Consider the following 16,703-nt stretch of genomic DNA (forward strand, 5'->3'; position numbering starts at 1 on the left):
ATACAGAATTTGGATCTTCTGATAAACCCTTTCCTTAAGAATCTAGGCACTTAAATTCCATGGTCCCAACGTACTTAAAAGCCTCCTTGTAGTGAAAACCTGGTGTGTCTCTTCTCCTTAACTGCATTTTGGAGACTATGGCCTGTTCCAGACTGCCAAAATAAAGCTGCTTTGGGTCTCTTTGGAGGCATGCTCTTTAAATGATGCATGCATCCTAAGAATCCGGAAGCTGCACCAAAGCTGCACTCCGGTGCTTAGGAATGGAGTGTGGCTTTGGCGCGACCTCCGGACTCTTAGGACCCATGCATCATTTATATAGCATGCCTCCAAAGAGACCCAAAGCAGCTTTATTTTGGCAGTCTGGAACAGGCCTCAGTTTCTTTCACATGACAATTTTGTAGCATCCTTAGTGACGGCAAATTCATTCATTCCCCCTTTTTAATGTTCCCTTTTAAATGAGGTACTTGCAAGAGAATGCATATACAGACGGGTGTGTAGATATTTAACACAGCCTTCCTTAGTAGTCCTCACTAGAGATCTAAGTGTCTTGTGCATTCATTGTGAATTCAGCGTGCGTTGCCTGTTCTAAAGAGGGGGAAAAAGAGACACATCATCATCATTTGAACGGGTCAAGCATATTCAGATGAAGACAAATGGTGCTTATTTGATTTCTTTAAAATCAGGAAATGAAAAAAGGGCTCCCGGGAGAAATCATGTTCTGCCTAACTTAGACGATAGAGCAAGGCGTGGACCACAGATAAGAACAGGCATTTGTCTTTCCTTTTCCTTTTCTTTTTTAATTCTCCGAAGGACGGTCGAATCTGTCAGCTCACTGCCATGTGCATTATCCATGTCACTTTAAACAAAGTGACCTGGAGAAAAGAGCAGTCTGGCGTGACATGATAATGGTCTGTTGGTTGACAGGTAAAGCACACACTGTAAAGAGAAGCTGTGTGTTATTCCTTTGTTTAACTGACAAGTTGGAATTTCTTTTCATTCAGACAAGCGGCGATCCCTTGGATCTTTCTTCGGAGTGCATGGGGAAGCGTCAGAAAACCAAAGGTGTTTTTAACATTTAAGGGGAGGAGGAAGTCCCTCAAAATATGATAACAGATGAAATTGTAGGCACTTCAGTTTAAATTAGGGGTGAGGAAACTGGTGCCTTCTATATGCATTTCCCCCCCATTAATCTGAACCAGGATGGAATGATCTGACCAGGAATGATGGAAGTTGTAGTCCAGCAGCATCTGGAGGGTATCATGTCGGGGAAAGATGATCTAGTCCAGTGATGGTGAACCTTTTTGAGGCCGAGTGCCCAAACTGCAACCCAAAACCCACTTATTTATTGCAAAGTGCCATGTCCCTCTGGCTTTCTAGTAACAAACTCTGTGCTGGGACGATAGCACATGTGCCCACAGAGAGGGCTCTGAGTGCCACCTGTGGCACGCGTGCCATAGGTTCGCCATCACTGATCTAGTCCAACCCATAGTTTGACGTAGGGGATCCAGAGCTGGAGCATTCTCAATAGATTCTATCCTTTGTACCTACCTGTTGGAGGTTGAAAAATGAAGCAGAGGTTATAATGAAAGATAAATATTAGTATACAGAGATGAGGTTTTGGGGGGCTATGTGGCCATGTTCGAGAAGAGTTTATTCCTGATGTTTCGCCAGCATCTGTGGCTGGCATCTTCAGAGAGTGTACCCAACTCTCTTCCATGCCAGCATTCTCTGAAGATGCCAACCATAGATGCTGGCGAAACATCAGGAATAAACTCTTCTCGAACATGGCCCCATAGCCCCCAAAACCCACAAAAAACTATGGATGCCGGCCATGAAAGCCTTCGACTTCACATGATTGTAATTGCCTGTAGTTACAGTTGCTCATAATACTGACGTTCTGGCTGTTTTCTAGTATTTATTGTTATTCATACCTTTGCCTTATTGTTTTTCGTGTTTAGTCAATGGAGTAGGTGGGATGAGGAGGAGGGAAGATGTGGGTTTTCACACTTTGAAGTACCTATTCAAAAATCTGATGGATGGACCATTTTGCCTTTTGTGACTCAGCAACATGTTGTCGTAATGCCTTCTTCCCCGCCGTACCTTACTCCTTTTTGGTGCCCATTTTATGTTGAAAATTTGTATTTACTCTGGGAATGTAATTTGTTCCTCATGGATAATATGACCCTTAGCGGAGCTGGATCATGGGTTAGTTGAAGTGATATTTTCCGCTAATGGTAGTCGTACATCATTGCTGTCAGCTTGGGTTAGGAGGCGAGCACGTTACAGCTCCATTTTACCTCTGCAGGCATCAGGGATTATTTGCCATGAGTGAATATGACATGACCGCACTACAGAGTGCATTAAATTTTTACTAGCTTCTCCAGCAAGTTCCCCAACTCCGGCGTGCGTTCCAGGCAAGCATAGTGACAGATACCTCCAAGGACCTAAGTGCCAAACCAAGGGTACTCAATGTCAGTCGCCCAAAGAGGCTCTGCTCTTTCTTCTCCTTTCCTTGTCATTTTACCCCTGCAGTGCAAGGCTGTCCTGCAGCATTAGCCTAAGCTGTCAGGAAGGCAGGCGGAAGTACAAAGCAAGCAACAGGGGATGTGCTAGAAGTGTGCAGAATTGTGCACAATGTGAAGAATGTAGACAGAGCGAAGCTCCCTTCCCCACATTAATACTAGAACCCAGGTTGCCTGAAATAAAACAAATGGTGGGAAAGTTCCAACAGGCGAAAAGAAGTGCTTAACGTAACACTGAAGGTTCATTGTACGGTGCGCCCGTGTCATCCGTGTGCGTGCTTTACGCGGCTTTCAGGGTACGCTAAAAGCCGCACAGGGAGAAAGGGGCGGCACGTCCCATAGGGACTAATGGGGAGTGCGCCACCGTGTGCACGAACCCCGTTCATTTAAATGGGGCTCGAGCATATGCATAATTTGATTTACGCAGGGAAGTCCAGAACAGATCCCCCGCGTAATGCAAGGGCGCACTGTATTTTTTGGGCACGGAGGCTGATACCTTCAGTTGATTTGTCATAACAGAAAAATTAGGAAGATTTCCTATCTCATAGAGATTCAGAGAGAGTCCTTCATCGTATCAGCCATCTTCAGACATATGTTAGGGCTAGAAGTATAATTTTATGCCATGATTTTAAAGAGACTACCCTTTCTTTTCCCTTTTTTCCTTAAGGGGCTCCAGAGTCCACTCACCTTCCATCCTTCATAGGTTTCAACTTGTTGAGGGCAATTGGCTTACACATTGTAAACTGCTAGTTTTGCAATGCTAGTTCACTGAAAAGCGGTATAGAAATGTACTTGCTATTGCTATTGCTATAGCAAGATATGCAAATGGATTTAAAATAGTGCAGGTGTGACTTGTGTTTTGGTCTTCTCCCCCAATCCCTTCTACTTTGCCATGAATGCCACTTTGCCATATGTGGTCGTGTATAATTTTAACCTAGTACTTTAAAAAATAACTTTTGGGGCTCCCGTTCTCAGAATTTCCTAGTCGTGTGCTGGCTATCATGCCTGCAACAAGTAATTTTAGCAAATCTGGGTTTAGGATACTGGAAGTTGGAGGTCTCTAAACAGAGGCCGGATGGCCATCTGTCGATGGGGATGCTTTGATTGAGAGTTCCTGCATGGCACAGGGTTGGACTGGATGGCCCTTGCGGTCTCTTCCAACTCTAGGATTCTATGACTTCTTTGTGCCCATCCATAGTTATGACTCAGCTTCATGGTTGCAACTCAGCTTCAGGGGATCTGTGCATGCTGTAGTGAAGATACGCACAACAGCATTTTGACATTCAGCTGGGGATTGGGGGACAAAATAGCTGTGGGTGCCACTTAACCCTGCCAGCTTAGATCTGGAATTTTTACAGAATGGGATTTCTAATGCAACGTAGAGAAGGAGACAGTGACAACTGAGGAGAAGGGCAAGTGGGCAGATTTAACAAGAGCATGTCTTAGGACTTCCACACAGGCCTGATTCTTGCACTAGTCGTGCAAGGAAGAGTACAGTGGGAACATACCACTTTCTAGGTAACCATCATCGCACCTCTCTTAATCACGTAACCCGAATCACCAGTGTGACCTCTCCCTGTCCATCATGCCTTTAGGGTTTTTGTCCCCCCCTCTTTCCCCCCCCCCCCATGCAATTCCAGAACTATTGAGCTGCAATTTAAGTGTTTAATTTTTGAAAACGATAGAAAAAATAAAGAAAGGTAATAGAGGTGGTTTGGAATAATGAAGGGAAAGTGGACGGGGGAGAAGGTATTGAGGTATTTAAAGAGTGTGATCATGTCGCTTCTCAAGCTTCTCTTCACAAGCGGAACAAGTCCAGTTCCTTCAACCTTTCCTTATATCCTTTGTTCGCCATACCTGTTAGCATCCTCTCTGCCTTTGAACCTGCTCTAACCTGCCTATGTCCTTCCTAAAATGGGGTGCCCAAAACCGAACGCAGTGCCCAAAACCGAACGCAGAATATAAGGGGACTATTAGTTCCCTCAACCTGGAAATCATGCTTCCATTAATGCAAGCTAAAGTAGTATTCACCTCCTTTGCCACATTTCACATTGGTGGATCATATTCAACTTCTGATCAATAATAATTGCAATGTCTTTTTTCCCACATTGTACTATTGAGCAATGGATTCCTCCATCCAGAGAAGGATCTGTGCATTTGTTTTGTTTTGTGACCTCAATGTAGACTTTTGTATTTCTCTCTCTTGGATTTCATTGTATTAATTTCTGCCTGAGCTTCTAGTTTATCAAGATCCTCTTGAATTCTGTCCCTGTCTTCCAATGCGTTAGCCATCCCTCCCAGTTGTGCGTCGGCTACAAACTTGATAAGGATTCCCCATCAGCTCAATAATTGCTTCCAAATGTTGCAGAGCAATGGTCCTAGGAAAGAACCCTGAGGCTTCCATCCAGATAGAGCACTTTAAAGTTTAGACCTCCAGTTTGAAGCGCTATTATTGAAGATGACTCTTTGAGCATCATTTCCCAACCAATTATGGATCCCTCTGACAGGGTTTCCATCTATTCCATTTTTAATCAGCTCCCAACTTAAAATATTACCGGGGACGTTATCAAATGCTTTGCTGAAATCTAGATAAATGACATTTACAGCATTCCCACACTCTACTAAACTAGTAACCTAGTTTAAACAAAGATATAAGATTAGTTTGGCAGGATTTGTTATTGATAAAACACGCTGGTTCCTACTGATCGATGCATTGTCAAAAAGATACTTGAAGACAGATTCTTGTATAATCCATTCTAACTGACTCACCTAGAATCTTTGGCCTGTTCCAGACTGCCAAAATAAAGCTGCTTTGGGTCTCTTTGGAGGTATGCTGTTTAAATGATGCAAGGGTCCTAAGAGTCCGGAGGTCGCGCCAAAGCCACACTCCATTCCTCAGCACCAGAGTGCAGCTTTGGTGCAGCTTCTGGACTCTTAGGACGCATGCATCATTTAAACTGCATACCTCCAAAGAGACCCCAAGCAGCTTTATTTTGGCAGTCTGTAACAGGCCATAGAATCATAGAATCATAGAGTTGGAAGAGCCCCAAAGGACATCCAGTCCAACCCCATTCTGCCATGCAGGAAATCCAGATCAAAGCATCCCCGACAGATGGCCATCCAGCCTCCGTTTGAAGACCTCCAAGGAGGGAGACTCCACTACACTCCAAGGAAGAGTATTCCACTGTCGAACAGCCCTTACTGTCAGGAAGTTCCTCCTAATGTTGAGCTGGAATCTCTTTTCCTGGAGCTTGCATCCATTGCTCCGGGTCCTACATCAGCAAGTATTTTCAGTAGTCTGGGATACATTTTGACTGGCTCTGAAGATTTCAAATCATTTAGGTTAACATGATTTGCAATCCGGTTTCCTTGCCAAAGTCTCGGCAGGTGCATGGAAGTATACAGTCCTTTGTTTGGTGTGGAAGCTGAAGCAAAATATCAATAGCAACAGCAACAGCAAGTGCAACCTTATGGCTGTGGTACCAGCACTTAACCACTGCATCACCATGTTAGAATTGTAGAGTTGGAAGAGATCCCAAGGGCCATCCAGTCCTAGCCTCTGAGATGCAGGAACTCTCAATCAAAGCATACACAACAGGTGGCCATCCAATCTCTGTTTAAAGCCCTCCAAAGAAGGAGATTCCACCTTTTCACTGTCGAACAGCCCTTACTCTCAGGAAGTTCCTCCTAATGTTGAGGTGGAATCTCTTGCATCCATTGCTCCGGGTCCAAGTAGCAGGAGCACTGCAGCCACAGACTCAAAGGCAGAAGCAAGTGGCTGGGAGCAAAAAATCACAAGGCTGGAGAGAGAGACTCAGGATCTGTGAAATATTGGAAATCCAAGAGTAGTGCTTGGTGTACAGCCGCATCTCTTGCCACAGATCCTTACATCTCTCTGCAGGCTCATGTCTCTCTTCAGCTCACAAATACAGTGCAGGTATGTTCTGTGCTGCTCATGTATTCCAAAATCTGGGGGGGGGGGGGGATGCCAACTCCAAAATGCTTCTCGTCTAGCATTTTTAATAACGGACGTTCAACTTTCGCAGCTCCTTCTTTGTGAAATCTCACCCATGTTGGCGATCCTTTTCCTTTAGCATCTCTAGCCATGGGATTCCACACAGCGTTGCCCTGAGCTTGGTAAAATAAGCTTTCTTGAAATCTGAGGTTTGTGCTTGACTATACTCTTCTTTGGCCTGTCCCCAAATGACAAGTTCTAGCATTGCATGATCACTTGACCATGAAGTTCCTGAAGTACCAATTGCTTTGATTCCGGTGGCCAACTTCATCTTCGTTTGGTGGCCTTTTAAACTCCTGCCACAATATTGTGTTTATTTTCCTTCTTCATTTAACTTGCTCTCAACTGGTCCAGTCTGTTCATTTGTGCGGGTTTCTGTACAAGTGATTTTCTCTTTGACATATAATGCTATTCAACCTCCTTTTCTTCCCAGTCTATTCTTTTTGACCAGACTAGGTTCTTCCATTGTTATAGTACAGTCATGGGAGTCATCCCATCAAGTCTCTGTTGTATTTTTTGTTGTTTACTGTCGTGAAGATGACTTTGATTTATGGTGACCCCATAAAGGGCCATGGCTTCCTTGATAGAGTCTATCCATCTGGAATGCAGCCTTCCTATTTTCTTACTGCCTTCTGATTTAACAAATGATTGCTTTTTCTAGTGAGTCATGTCTTCTCATGATATGGCAAAAGTAGGACAGTCTCAGTTTAGTCATAGAATAGAATAGAAGACGTTTATTGCACTGGGGTTAAAACGTTCCTCAGTGCGTCCTAATGTGCCCGTGCGGGGGCGCTCACAGAACATGATGGGAACGCGATGGGTCCAAGGACCACATTTTACTGCACACTGGAATGCTGCCTTTGCCGCCGGGCATTCCAATTGTGTTCCCGTTGCGTTCCAGGGGACGCCATTTCTGAGAACTGTTTCAAAACCCCATCGCGTTTCCGTCACGTTCCATGCGCGCGGGCACATTAGAACGCACTGGGAAATGTTTTAACCCCATTGCGATAAAGTTCAAAGTTGGAAGACTCCATTACAATCTCTGAGGGAGTCAAACAACCCTTACTGTCAGAAAGTCCTTCCTAATGTTGAGCTGGGATCTCTTTTCCTGGAGCTTGCATCCATTGTTCCAGGTCCTAGTCTCTGGAGCAGCAGAAAACAAGCTTGCTCCCTCCTCAATATGACATCCGTTCAAGTATTTAAACAGGGCTATCATATCACCTCTTAACCTTCTCTTCTCCAGGCTAAACATCCCCAGGTCCCTAAGGCATTCCTCATAGGGCTTCATGGCTTCCAGACGTGTCACCATTTTGGTCGCCCTCCTTTGGACACGCTCCAGTTTCTCAATGTCCTTTATAAATTGTGGTGCCCAGAACTGGACATAATATTCCAGGTGAAGCCTGACCAAAGCAGAATACGGTGGCACTATTACGTCCCTTGATCTAGACCCTATACTTCTATTGATGCAGCCTAAAATCGCATTGGCCTTTTTATCTGCCGCATCACACAATGTTGACTCCTGTTCAACTTGTGGTCATCTTGGCTTCTAGGAAAAGTTCATGTTGGATTTGCTCTGGAACCCACTTATTTGTATTTTCAAGAGTCCATGGCCTATTACAGACTGCCAAAATAAAGCTGCTTTGGGTCTCTTTGGAGGCATGCTATTTAAATGATGCATGGGTCCTAAGAGTCCAGAGGTCGCGCCAAAGCCACACTCCATTCCTAAGCACTGGAGGGCAGCTTTGGTGCAGCTTCCGGATTCTTCGGATGCGTGCATCATTTAAACAGCATACCTCCAAAGAGACCCCAAGCAGCTTTATTTTGGCAGTCTGTAACAGGCCAATGTTATCTGTAGAACTCTTTTCTAGCACTCATTTGAAATGAGTTGATTTTCTTCCTATAAGCTTCCTATATATAGTGCAGTAGGGTCCAGAAAGGAACAAGTTACGTCTGTTACCCTAAATTTTGAAAAGTCTGGGTGATTGTTACAAGTCATTGATAGCTTTACAGTGATCAGTTAGTGCTAATATGTGAAAGCAACCAATCTGCTTACCTAAAGACACTTTCCCTGGGTTCAAAAGTCTTCCTGAGACGATTCCTTTTGTTATATGTGCAAGAACCTTTGCATTGACATATGCAATGTGCCACGAACAAAGACAATGGCTTCATATCCGTTCAGAGACAAAAAGAGGTTGAGCACAAGAGAAAGACTCCTATTTATATGTAACCAAATACTTATTTATATTAATGACAGACTTCCATTACATTTTATGCTTGTTTCTGTTCATGGGGGGGGGGAAAAATCAGACTAAAGAGCTTTCAGTTAGCAGCCTTGGCAAATGATTATAAATCCCAGCACTTAATGACTGTGATAACATTAATCTGAATGAACTCACTGGCTATTAATGTAGATGTCATATCCAATTCAACAAAAATTCTTTTATAATTTAGCATTAATTAACATCCACTTATGGCAAATGGCATCAAGCAGCCATTTTCTTGAAGCAAGTGGAAACAGGAGTTGCCGCAACCTAAAGTCTGTTTTGATGGAGCGGAAATCATTCTGAACCACCCATTCACAGAAGGAAGGCCTTTCTTACAAAGCACATTTGGGAAGGGAGGGGAAAACCCACAGCTTTCCGGAGGTTATCTCATTACAACGTGTTTCTTTGATCGTCACAGATTTATTTGGGACGATGTACCCGACTCATAAGGAGGAGAAATGCAGCCAAAGCGGTCAAAGGCTATTATGGAAAGTCTGACCGAATCACATCAATATGATTTCAAAGAAAGCCCATCCATATAACCTTAGTCCATATTCATGCTCCAATTACAGAGGTAGAAGGTGAGATTGAAAGATGATATGCTGGAGACCTGGAGCAGACTGATCGCACACCAAAACAGGGTTTCTTATTCATCATAGGTGGAATGCAAAAATAGGAAATAGAGCAGGATCAAAGATGGTTAGGAGAATTTGGCCTAGGATCACGAAATAAAGGAGGAACCTGAGTGAATTGTGCAAAGCCAACAGTTTGTTCATTGCAAACGCCAAGCGACCCAAAAAGCAACTTGGACATTGATATATATGGACACCACCTGATTGCCAATGGAGAAATCAAATAGACTACATAATTGGAAGCAGAAGGTGGAAAAACTCCATTCTGTTTGCAAAAAAGCAAGACCAGAAGCAGATTGATCTCCCTGAGATCACCATCCAACAATCTTCCAATGGATATCTATCAAGGGAATATGACAATGATGCAAAACAATGGTGATGTAGGAGGCAGGATAATACTCTCCATATATTTATATAAGGATCATACAGGACACCCAGGAATTTTTTCTAATGTTAAATATGAAGCATATAGAGTTTTCACCTGTCCCCAAATTTGCACTTCTTGCCAAAGTTTCCTATCAATGTCCATATAATATATTATTATTATAAAAGTTGGTAAAATGCTACAAACACAGTGTCTTAATAATCTATATGCTTCATATTCAGAATTAACATTAGAAAAAATTCCTGAGTGTCCTGTATGATCCTTATATAAATATATGGAGAGTATTATCCTGCCTCCCACACCACCATTGTTTTGCATCATTGTCATATTCCCTTGATAGATATCCATTGGAAGATTGTTGGATGGTGATCTCAGGGAGATCACCTTGAAGAATATCCACTGGAAGTTTGTTGGAAGGTGATCTCATGAAGGTAGATCCTGGTTGGGTTGATCAGAATTTTTCTCTGGGTAAGAACGCTTGTTTATATCTGTATAGGAAGGGGGGACTATTTCCAATGAACATGATGCATATATTCAAGGAACCAGGTGGCAGTGGAGCTGGCCAAACAAACCTCTCCATGTGCTAATTTAGTGCCTGAAAGGCGTAAGGTATATCTGCCTCACATTATATTTGCACTTAGGAATAGTAGAGAATGGCCTGTTACAGACTGCCAAAATAAAGCTGCTTCGGGTCTCTTTGGAGGTATGCTATTTAAATGACACATAGGTCCTAAGAGTCCGGAGGTTGCGCCAAAGCCACACTCCATTCCTAAGCACTGGAGTCCAGCTTTGGTGCAGCTTCCGGATTATTAGGATGCATGCATCATTTAAACAGCATACCTCCAAAGAGACCCCAAGCAGCTTTCCAGTGCTTAGGAATGGAGTGTGGCTTTGGCGCAACCTCCAGACTCTTAGGACCCATGCGTCATTTAAATAGCATACCTCCAAAGAGACCCGAAGCAGCTTTATTTTGGCAGTCTGTAACAGGCCTATAAGACAGAGTCAACCTTATAAGAATGGAAATGGGAAGGTCTGTCCAGAAGTGGAGCAACCTGCCATTGACTTTGAGCATCAGCATTAGTTAGCCTGTTCCCATTACTCTGTGGACTTGTTCACCAGTGGGAGATACACAGCTAAGTAATCCAAGCAGGGAGAGGCCACCGAGGAGTATGAACCTCCCTTTGCAACCGCTTCTACCTTTAAGTAACACCCCGGGTATAATTTTAACCAGCTCTGCTAAAAGTTCTGCCTTCAAAGAACACCCCAGGTATAATTTTAACCAGCTCTTCTAAAGGATGTGTGTTACTCATCATCATCAGAGGTTTCTCGCTCTCCCTTTTTACAGTCTTCTTGAAACTGCATCATTTATTCCGTCCTAACCGCCTTCCAAGCAGGGCTTCTTTTGCTTACGTTTCAGGGGCTTTTGAGTAGGGTCTCTTCCAAGCAGCGAATCTAAAGAACGCTGTAACTTGTGACCCAGGTCTCTCATTAGTGGGAAAATGAAATCTCTCTCTCTGTGTGCATGTGCGCGCATGTGTGTGTTCTGAATCCCCTGGCCTATTATGCTTTCTGGATTCAAGGTTTCTCATTAAGGCTTTCTAGCCTTTCTGCCAAACCGAGAAGACTGGAAGTATAGCTTTGTTTCGAAGAGAGGAGCCTACGCTTTCTCTCTCTCTCGCCTCTCTCTGTTCCTGCATTCTCTGGCAGGAAATGGTTCTCTTGGAAGAAAAGGAAAGGAAAAAACCCTCACCTATCCGACCGTTTCTCTCCCGAGAAGGAGAGGCCCTGCGTACTTTAACCTTTCTCTCCTTTCCTTTTTAACCTTCTACTAAGAACTTCTGTGGGAGATCGCCGAGGGCTTTCCTGTGGTTTGTAAGAAGGTTAAAAATATTGAAATGTTTCTTAAACAAGGAGAGAGTGCAAGGTATCAGAATTAAGAATCAAATTGAAAGGAACAGAAATCCTTTTAATGCTAGGTCAGGTTGGACTATTCAGGCAAATATGGGCCACCGCCGATACTAGGGTTCCAGAGTGCATCAAGCGCACACTCCGGAACTCTAGCACATCATCACAGCGGTGGCCTAATGGCGGCCTCCGTTCCACACTTGACGTCAGCGATGTGCAGCATATAGATGTGTATAGACGTATAGCATATAGACATGCATGTGCCGTCCTAAAAAGAACCCGTTTTTCCCAGGTTCTTTTTGGGGCAGAGGAACGCCGGGTGTCCTTCTGCAGGCAAACAGGCCACCGCCAGGTCGCCCTTTTGGGGCAGTTTGCACCGGGCGATGGATAATCATATTTTACATAAGCATGTACAGCAGTGGTTCCCAACCTTCCTAATGCCGCGACCCTTTAATACAGTTCTTCAGGTTGTGGTGACCCAAACGCATGAAATTATTTTCATTGCTACTTCATAACTGTAATTAAATGGGTGTTTCCCAATGTTCTTAGGCGACCCCCATGAAAGGGTCATTCGACCCCCAAAGGGGTTCCCAACCCACAGGTTGGGAACCACTGATATAGAGTAATATATGTTACCATGTTATGTAGAGAGATCTTGTAGCACATTTGAGACTAACTAAAGAAAGAAGTTGGCAGCATGAGATTTAAGTCTGTTTGTTATAGTGTCTATATGTTACCACCTTTAGAGAAAAATGCAACCATTAAGTCTTGTTGTTGTTGTGTGCCTTCACTACGGAGGTGAAGGCACACAACAACTAAGGTGAAACTATCATGGGGTTTTCTTGACATGTTCCTTCAGAGGGGGTTTGCCATTGCCATCCTCTGAGAGTAAGAGAGTATGACTTGCCCAAGGCCACCCATTGGGTTTCCATGGCCAAGAGGGGATTTGAACCCTGGTCTCCCAGAGTCGTAGTCCAATACTCAAACCACTGCACCATGCTGGCTCTGAAATGACCCATTTGCCCCTGGTATTGACTGGTCTTTCTGAAATATCCTTTCCAGTATTTCAGGTAAAACTAAAGATCGTGGAATTTAAGCCGCTCATCACTTCAAGTAGCCCATCACTCACTACTTGGGCCTTGTTTCATTGAAAAGGATGGGGAGTTGCCAGGAAGGAGTGAGAATATGAAAGAACACCTGCAAAAATGACATTTACCAGAAACAGACTGATCTGCTAGATGCCTTCTGTCTAGTTTGGCAGTTGGTCTTCGGGATCTGAGACAGAGATCCTTCTCAATCCGTGCTCCTGATACTTCCACTTGGAGATGACCTGGTCTGAATATAGGACCTTTTATGCAGAGAGACCTTCTACCACTAAGCTATGGACCTTTCCTTCATTCTTGGCACTTGAATATTACTATGTGTTGGACTTAACTTATCCTGTGTATCAGAGAACAGGACCCGGAACAATGGATGCAAGCTCCAGGAAAAGAGCTGCGAGCTCAACATTAGAAGGACCTTCCTGACAGTAAGGGCTGTTCGACAGTGGAAGACACTCCTTCCTAGGAATGTAGTGGAGTCTCCTTCTTTGGAGGTCTTTAAGGAGAGGCTGGATGGCCATCTGTCAGGGATGCTTGGATGGAGGGGTTCCTGTATGGCAGAATGGGGTTGGACTGGATGGCCCTTGGGGTCTCTTCCAACTCTAGGATTCTATGATTCTATGATTGTATGTACCAGACTCTATGAGGAACCACTTCAAGCACTGGCTGCATTTAGCTTGGAGAAGAGGACACTGAAAGGTGGTATGTAGTCATCTTTACATATCTGTAGGAATGTCATCTAGAAGACCGCGGAAGTAAGAGCTATTCAACAGTGGACTAGACTGCCTCGGGGAGTAGTGGATTCTCCTTCTCTGGGCGTCTAAACAGAGCTGGATGACCACCTTTTAGGAGTGTTTCAGTTGCACATTCTCATTTGGCAAAGGAGGCCCTTGGGATCCCTTCCAATTCTACGATTCTAGGCCACAGATATAACCGCATATTCTCCCCCTGCTATCTCTGATCCTCTTTCCAAAGCTGGCCTTTTCACACCACACCACCTCGTTTTTAAAAAATGTATGCGCTTCCCTTCTAAAAGGATTCCTTTTGGTAGGTTGGTAAGGCTCGGGAGGTGCAGAATGTTCCAAAAAAGAAGGCATGCGCTTTGTACGCAGAAGGTTCAATTCCTGGCATTGCTGGCGAAGAAAGGATTAGGTGGCATGACTAGCGGGGCCCTGGAGAGTAAGCGGCACTGGCCTTGATGCACAATAGTCTGACCTATGTCCCTAGGTCTGGTTTCAAAATATTTGAGGAGCCTTGCTTTCATGTAAGTATTCTGTAGCTTTCAAGAGATAAAGGGAAACATCTAGCCTGCGTCGCCCGTAGCATTGCGTTTCATCCTTCTCCATTCATTAAATATAAATGGATTTTAATTTCGTTCCTCCTAAGCAGCTTTCCGTATATCACCATCAAAAAAAATAGTCTCTTTCTCCTCTCCTCCCCCTGCACACATACAAGCCAAATTCCTAGATTTTAAAGAAAATAATGTGTTTTAAAAAAGAAAAAACCCAACCCACCTTGTGCTGTGCTTTTCTATGCAGCTATTGTACGGTTCTTATTATGCACCAAGAATGCATCCCATTCAGCCTTTTTATTGAAACGACCTTGCTGTCAGATTTGGAGGATTGTATCAAAGACTTTTTTTCTTTTGCTGAGATGCAGCGAACCAGAAAACGCTCCAATCTTGATGACTGATAAGCCTCAAAGTGGCAGCTAATTGGCAAGAACAGCTCTTGTCAAATCTCCTTCAAGAGGCTGGGAGCTCTCTTCTCCGAACCCTCCTCCAGTCTCAAGCTGCACCTTCCAAAGAGGCAACAAGCAATTACGCGCCTTGGGTTCTGTATCCACAGGTGTACTTTTCCCTTTCTTTCCCTCTTCTTCGTGACGACGACATCAGATTGTCACCTTGAGAGACTTATATTTATTTACGCCCTGCGTTTCCGGGATTCAAGGGGGTTTCCGGTCAAACATAAACATGCGTAGCAGCAAAAAGAAATGGATTAAGGAGAATCACAAATGCCGCATATACTCGACTATAAGTCGACCTCGTGTATAAGTCGAGGACAAGTTTTGGGGCAAGAATTATGGATTTTGCTATGGCCCGTGGATAAGTCGAGGGTAAACTTAGGGTCATATAGCAAAGTGTCTAAAGAATGGAGCAAAGCAAAACAATGGCCTGTTCCAGACTGCCAAAATAAAGCTGCTTGGGGTCTCTTTGGAGGTATGCTGTTTAAATGATGCATGCGTCCGAAGAATCCGGAAGCTGCACCAAAGCTGCCCTCCAGTGCTTAGGAATGGAGTGTGGCTTTGGAGCGACCTCCGGACTCTTAGGACCCATGCATCATTTAAACAGCATACCTCCAAAGAGACCCGAAGCAGCTTTATTTTGGCAGTCTGTAACAGGCCAGTGTCTGCATGTTTGCATGTGTCTGTGTTTAAAGCCATGGTGGACATGGGGAATCCCAGTTGGGAAAATGGCATACGGGATAGAGCCAATTTCAATGTAAAATTTGGTTGAGCAGTTAATAGCCTATTGTCTCCATCCACTGATTGGAGAGAAGGGAATAAGAAACTCTGCAGACAGGATGAAGAGCCTCAACAGACCAAAGTAGTCCCATGATGTAGTAAAAACCTACTCCTTGGTGTAGACTAAAACAAACAAACAGTATGATCTTCAAAGAGCAACTCTGCTTGATCTCATTTTAAGTCTACAGTGTGCAGTCCTGCATGCGCTTACCTGGCAGCAAGTCCCATTCAACTCAGGGAGGCTTGCTTTGGAGTAGAGAGGTGCCAGATTTCCTTATGAATCCCTCAGATGTGTACATCTCTGCTTTTCATTATCCAGAAATAGCATGCTCTACCATGATTTTTTTTCAAGCCTTTAAAAAAAATCACATGTGAAATATTTCATAGTTTAGGATCCTTCACTTTCTGTGAGCATTCATGCACATTCCATGTTTACAAGGCGAATAAAGTGGGCTTCAGATGTTTTATGGATTCCAGCAACTGGAGAAGACATTTGACTCCTTTGAATCAGCCATAATTGACTTAAACCTCAAAGGTGCCTGGTTAGCAAATCCATGGCTTAAAGGTTGCACATGTGTGCATATGTTTTTAGTAGCTCATTCAGTGGTAGATTTGAGTAGTTTCCCACATGTTCCTTTCATGGGTACATTGACGGATCTTAGTTTTTTTAAAGGTCAGGAGCAATATAGAGGAGGACACCGAAAATGAGGTGATGGTTTTATTTATGGGAAAATTGGGATGAGATACATTTTTCAAGAGCTTTCTAAAAACAGTTTCATCTCTTTCTGCTTATTTCCCAAATGCGTGTCGTAAGTTCATATCTAGCTGGGTCAGAAGCCACATAATACCTTGTCCTTCTCTGGCATTAGGTTAAGAAATCTGATTGTAACTGTTGGTTTGCTGGTTTCCTTGCTGGAATCATAGAGATGGAAGAGACCCCAAGGGACATCCAGTCCAACCCCATTCTGCCATGCAGGAACTCTCAATCAAAGCATCCCCAACAGATAGCCATCCAGCCTCTGTTTAAGTACCTCCAAAGAAGGAGATTCCACCACTCCCCACACTAGTGTTTTCCACTGTCAAACAGCTCTTACTATCAGGACGTTTCTCCTAATGTTGAAGTGGAATCTCTTTTCCTGGAGCTTGCATCCATTGTTCCAGGTCCTGTTCTCTGGAGCAGCAGAAAACAAGCTTGCTCCCTCCTCAATATGACATCCCTTCAAGTATTTAAACAGGGCTAGCATACCACCTCTTAATCATCTCTTCTCCAGGCTAAACATCCCCAGGTCCCTGAGTCATTCCTCATAGGGCTTTATGGTTTCCAGACCCTTCACCATTTTAGTCACCCTCCTTTGGA

At 43.9% G+C, this 16,703-nt stretch overlaps 1 protein-coding gene across 11 annotated transcripts in view; it reads left to right on the forward strand.

The window, feature by feature from the left end:
- The window catches only part of AUTS2 (activator of transcription and developmental regulator AUTS2), a 608,784-nt gene that overhangs the window by 364,537 nt on the left and 227,544 nt on the right, over window positions 1-16,703 (forward strand). The window lies entirely within an intron of this gene.

Source organism: Sceloporus occidentalis, unplaced genomic scaffold (assembly GCF_023333645.1).
Source record: "Sceloporus occidentalis isolate IW3139 unplaced genomic scaffold, rSceOcc1.0.p SCAF_64, whole genome shotgun sequence".
Lineage (NCBI taxonomy): Eukaryota > Metazoa > Chordata > Lepidosauria > Squamata > Phrynosomatidae > Sceloporus > Sceloporus occidentalis.